The following is a 6,844-nucleotide window of genomic DNA, read 5'->3' on the forward strand; positions in this document are numbered from 1 at the left end:
TATAGCTACAGAAACATGGCGGCTCCGCACACTCGGACGTATTAGCAGTAAGGTGTGGTAGGATATCGGCTGAATAGGGCGACACCGGGCAGTGCAATGTACTTGTGTATATCCTATGGCCAGTACGGATAATGATGTGCCCCACACAGTGATACTGCCCCCTTATGTGCCCCACACAGTGATACTGCCCCCTTATGTGCCCCACACAGTGATACTGCCCCCTTATGTGCCCCACTTAGTGATACTGCCCCCTTATGTGCCCCACACAGTGATACTGCCCCCCTTATGTGCCCCACACAGTGATACTGCGCCCCTTATGTGCCCCACACAGTGATACTGCCCCCTTATGTGCCCCACACAGAGATACTGCCCCCTTATGTGCCCCACACAGTGATACTGCCCCCTTATGTGCCCCACTTAGTGATACTGCCCCCTTATGTGCCCCACACAGTGATACTGCCCCCCTTATGTGCCCCACACAGTGATACTGCGCCCCTTATGTGCCCCACACAAAGATACTGCCCCCCTTATGTGCCCCACACAAAGATACTGCCCCCCTTATGTGCCCCACACAGTGATACTGCCCCCCTTATGTGCCCCACACAGTGATTCTGCCCCCTTATGTGCCCCACACAAAGATACTGCCCCCCTTTTGTGCCCCACACAGTGATACCGCCCCCTTATGTGCCCCACACAGTGATACTGCCCCCCTTATGTGCCCCACACAGTAATACTGCCCCCTTATGTGCCCCACACAGTGATTCTGCCCCCTTATGTGCCCCACACAGTGATACTGCCCCCTTATGTGCTCTGCACAGTGATACTGCCCCCCTTATGTGCCCCACACAGTGATATTGCCCCCCTTATGTGCCCCACACTGTGATACTGCCACCCTTATTTGCCCCACACAGTGATTCTGCCCCTCTTATGTGCCCCACACAGTAATACTGCTCCCTTATGTGCCCCACACTTGGATACTGCCCCCCTTATGTGCTCTGCACAGTGATACTGCCCCTTATGTGCCCCACACAGTGATACTGCCCCCTTATGTGCCCCACACAGTAATACTGCCCCCTTATGTGCCCCACACAAAGATACTGCCCCCTTATGTGCCCCACACAGTGATTCTGCCCCCGTATGTGCCCCACACAGTGATACTGCCCCCTTATGTGCCCCACACAGTAATACTGCCCCCTTATGTGCTCTGCACAGTGATACTGCCCCCTTATGTGCCCCACACAGTGATATTGCCCCCCTTATGTGCCCCACACTGTGATACTGCCACCCTTATTTGCCCCACACAGTGATTCTGCCCCTCTTATGTGCCCCACACAATAATACTGCTCCCTTATGTGCCCCACACTGTGATACTGCCCCTTTATGTGCCCCACACAGTAATACTGCCCCCTTATGTGCCCCACACAATGATACTGCCCCTTTATGTGCCCCACACAGTGATACTGCCCCCCTATGTGCCCCACACAGTAATACTGCCCCCTTATGTGCCCCACACAGTGATACTGCCCCCTTATGTGTCCCACACAGTGATACTGCCCCCTTATGTGCCCCACACAGTGATACTGCCCCCCTATGTGCCCCACACAGTAATACTGCCCCCTTATGTGCCCCACACAGTGATACTGCCCCCTTATGTGCCCCACACAGTGATACTGCCCCCTTATATACCCCTTACAGTGATACTGCCCCCTTATGTGCCCCACACAGTGATACTGCCCCCTTATATTCCCCTCACAGTGATACTGCCCCCTTATGTGCCCCACACAGTGATACTGCCCCCTTATGTGCCCCACACAGTGATGCTGCCCCACTTATGTGCCCCATACAGTGATACTGCCCCCCTTATGTGCCCCACACAGTGATACTGCCCCCTTATGTGCCCCACACAGTGATGCTGCCCCACTTATGTGCCCCAGACAGTGATACTGCCCCCTTATGTGCCCCACACAGTGATACTGCTCCCCTTCTGTGCCCTGCACAGTGATAATGCCCCCTTATGTGCCCCACACAGTGATACTGCCCCCTTATGTGCCCCACACAGTCATACCTTCCCCCTATATACCCCACATAGTGATACTCATTGTGTCCTGCTTGGACTGTGGTAACATCCTCCTCTCTGGCCTCCATCTATTACCCTCCCTCCAGTCTCTCCTTAACTGCTGCCCAACTAATCCTCGTCTCCCCTCTGCCAAACCCTTTGATGGCCCAATGAACTCATTTTGAATTGTTGACCATGACCTACAAGACCGTCCACAACCTCCATATATATCCAACCTGATAATAAAAGAATAGTAATAATGGAGAAGACAAAACTTAGCGATGCTCTTCAGAGACACCTCTCAAGGTAGATATACCTCCCTGCAGATTGGACATCGCTGGATTCTTCCATTCCCAAGGTGGAGGAGTCCAGATGGCCACTGCTTCCTTGACAGCAACAATAACTGTTATGGATACATCTCAGGAGTGCTAGTTTGTAGTGCGCACTGAGAATCAAACACACTGACACATTGATGGTTAAGGTGGATCTCCTCTATTCAAAGATGTCGGGCAGTATATATATCCTAAGGGCGTTTGTTCTTCTACGAAGGCTCGAGTCAGTACGTCATTGGCTGAGGTATGAGAACAGCTTCTTGCGTAGCACTGGTGTAAGGGTACTATTACATGGAACGATAATCGGCCAAAACGGCCCTATCTGGAGGATTATCGTTCCGTGTAATAAAGACAGATACAGGTTCTGACCTATAATTGTCGGGCGTCGATTGCTACGTGTAATAGCGGTGCGGCCTGTCAGCTGAGACAGGCCGCTCTGAAGCTGGAGCGTGCAGACCTGGACAGAACAAGAGGAACAAGAGAACCTGCAGAACAAGAGGAGCCCTGCAGCCTGGACAGGTAATGTATAAAGTTTAAACAAGGGCTGCAAGGACATTGGTATCGATGTCCCTGCAGCCCTTCTTAAACGATTATTGGGCCATGTAATAGGCCCAGTAAACGAGCGCCGATCTAGCAGATAGGCACTCATTTACATTTATTATCGGGCCTTTATCGGCCCATGTAATAGTACCCTTACTTACATAGGCTTTCAGGCATGTAACATCTCTATCTGTTTAGAAGGTCAGCGCCATATTGTAATGTCTTCAGTAAATATACAAAATATCACATCCTTCACAGTCCCCCCTTTGAAGACATTATCAAAAGCAGATGACCTTTATCCCTAGGTCAAACGGCTAAATATCTGTCCCACTGTGTGTGTGTTCTGAGCTCTTCATCACATTGAGGACAATCTTTTGATGGGATAACAGGAAGGGCAGTCAAATTCTAGCCTACTACTGTTTAATAGGGAATGTGTGGGGGTGGCCTCGCGTCTTTGGCTTCAGGCTTTTGTTTATTAGCTTCAGGCTTTTGGATTCTTCTTAATCGTCTGAGATGGGGAAATCAGCGTACATTGCTTCTTCAACATCTGTTAAGGCTATAACATCTATGTTTTCCTTGAAGACCTTTTGTCCTTCCTCCTAGAAGGATATCTATAAGCATCAAGTTAGTTTCATCCCCTGATTCACCACGAGCCTTAAATACAGTTTCCCATAAAGAGCTGAGTGAAAACTGGGCTTAATCCATGTTAGTTTGATGGATTTGTGGTTGGCTCATGGCTAGATATGGGGAGTTGTGGTTAACCCTTAAAGGACGGGGCCGATTTCAATTTTTGCGTTTTCATTTTTTCCTCCTGGTGCTTAAAAGACCATAGCAGTTGCATATTTTTACCTAGAGACCCACATGAGCCCTTATATTTTGTGCCACTAATTGTATTTAGCAATGACTGGCTGAATTTTTTCATAAAGTACACTGCGAAAGCAGAAAAAAATTCAATGTGTGGTGAAATAAAAAAAAAAATAAAAAAAACACTCAAGCTCCTGCTCCGTGATAAATGGCCGGTCATATACCAGGGGAGATATCTATCACACCGGCTCAGCAGCTTCTCCCTAATGTCCTACATGATCCTGGGGCGACTTCTGAGGGAATATATACTGTATATACAGCAGCTTCTCCTGTGTGCAGTGGGTGCAGCCAGTCTCCAGCCTCCATGTCCTGAACTACTCACAACTAGACTAGATGGAGCAGGGGGGCTTTTCCTGCTGACATCTTCTATGTTTCTAACTAATATTCATCACAGAAACACAGAAATACTGCTAACACTGCCAGATATATGTGATATAGAGAGGTCAGACATAGTGATATAGAGAGGTCACACATAGTGATATAGAGAGGGGTCACACATAGTGATATAGAGGTCACACATAGTGATATAGAGAGGGGGTCACACATAGTGATATAGAGAGGGGTCACATATAGTGATATAGAGAGGTCACACATAGTGATATAGAGGGGTCACACATAGTGATAGAGAGGGGTCACACATAGTGATATAGAGAGGGGTCACACATAGTGATATAGAGAGGGGTGACACATAGTGATATAGAGAGGGGGTCACACATAGTGATATAGAGAGGGGTCACACATAGTGATATAGAGAGGGGTCACACATAGTGATATAGAGAGAGGTCACACATAGTGATATAGAGAGGGGTCACACATAGTGATATAGAGAGGGGTCACACATAGTGATATAGAGAGGGGTCACACATAGTGATATAGAGGGGTCACACAGTGATATAGAGAGGGGTCACACATAGTGATATAGAGAGGTCACACATAGTGATATAGAGAGGTCACACACAGTGATATAGAGAGGGGTCACACATAGTGATATAGAGAGGTCACACATAGTGATATAGAGAGGGGTCACACATAGTGATATAGAGGGGGTCACACATAGTGATATAGAGAGAGGTCACACACAGTGATATAGAGGGGTCACACATAGTGATATAGAGAGGGGTCACACATAGTGATATAGAGGGGGTCACACATAGTGATATAGAGAGGTCACACATAGTGATATAGAGAGGGGTCACACATAGTGATATAGAGAGAGGTCACACACAGTGATATAGAGGGGTCACACATAGTGATATAGAGAGGGGTCACACATAGTGATATAGAGGGGTCACACATAGTGATATAGAGGGGTCACACATAGTGATATAGAGAGAGGTCACACACAGTGATATAGAGAGGGGGTCACACATAGTGATATAGAGGGGTCACACATAGTGATATAGAGAGAGGTCACACACAGTGATATAGAGAGGGGGTCACACACAGTGATATAGAGAGGGGTCACACATAGTGATATAGAGAGGGGTCACACATAGTGATATAGAGAGGGGTCACACATAGTGATATAGAGAGGTCACACATAGTGATATAGAGAGGTCACACATAGTGATATAGAGAGGGGTCACACATAGTGATATAGAGAGGTCACACATAGTGATATAGAGAGGGGTCACACATAGTGATATAGAGGGGTCACAAAATAGTGATATAGAGAGGTCACACACAGTGATATAGAGAGGGGTCACACATAGTGATATAGAGAGGGGTCACACATAGTGATATAGAGAGGGGTCACACATAGTGATATAGAGGGGTCACACATAGTGATATAGAGAGGGGTCACACATAGTGATATAGAGAGGGGTCACACATAGTGATATAGAGAGGGGTCACACATAGTGATATAGAGAGGGGTCACACATAGTGATATAGAGAGGGGTCACACACAGTGATATAGAGGGGTCACACATAGTCATCCAGCATCCAGGAAGAGACCAGCACAGATCTCCCCCCACACAATGGACTCTTCCAGCTCAGAAACAAACTGCTAAATAGTGTCCGACAACCTCTCCCGACCACCCTTATCTAATAGGGCCAGTGTCCTATTACTGATATATTCCCCGACCACCCTTATTTAATAGAGCCAGTGTCCTATTACTGATATATTCACCGACCACCCTTCTGTAATAGGGCCAGTGTCCTATTACTGATATATTCCCGACCACCCTTATGTAATAGGGCCAGTGTCCTATTACTCATATATTCCCCGACCACCCTTATGTAATAGGGCCAGTGTCCTATTACTGATATATTCCCCGACCACCCTTATCTAATAGGGCCAGTGTCCTATTACTGATATATTCCCCGACCACCCTTATGTAATAGGGCCAGTGTCCTATTACTGATATATTCCCAGACCACCCTTATGTAATAGGGCCAGTGTCCTATTACTGATATATTCCCGACCACCCTTATGTAATAGGGCCAGTGTCCTATTACTGATATATTCCCCGACCACCCTTATGTAATAGGGCCAGTGCTGTATTACTGATATATTCCTCGACCACCCTTATGTAATGGGGCCAGTGTCCTATTACTGATATATTCCCCGACCACCCTTATGTAATAGGGCCAGTGTCCTATTACTGATATATTCCCCGACCACCCTTATGTAATAGGGCCAGTGTCCTATTACTGATATATTCCTCGACCACCCTTATGTAATAGAGCCAGTGTCCTATTACTGATATATTCCCCGACCACCCTTATGTAATAGGGCCAGTGTCCTATTACTGATATATTCCCCGACCACCCTTATGTAATAGGGCCAGTGTCCTATTACTGATATATTCCCCGACCACCCTTATGTAATAGGGCCAGTGTCCTATTACTGATATATTCCTTGACCACCCTTATGTAATAGGGCCAGTGTCCTATTACTGATATATTCCCCGACCACCCTTATGTAATGGGGCCAGTGTCCTATTACTGATATATTCCCCGACCCCCCTTATGTAATAGTGCCAGTGCTGTATTACTGATATATTCCCCGACCACCCTTATGTAATAGGGCCAGTGTCCTATTACTAAT

Source organism: Dendropsophus ebraccatus, chromosome 6, assembly GCF_027789765.1.
Source record: "Dendropsophus ebraccatus isolate aDenEbr1 chromosome 6, aDenEbr1.pat, whole genome shotgun sequence".
NCBI classification, from domain to species: domain Eukaryota; kingdom Metazoa; phylum Chordata; class Amphibia; order Anura; family Hylidae; genus Dendropsophus; species Dendropsophus ebraccatus.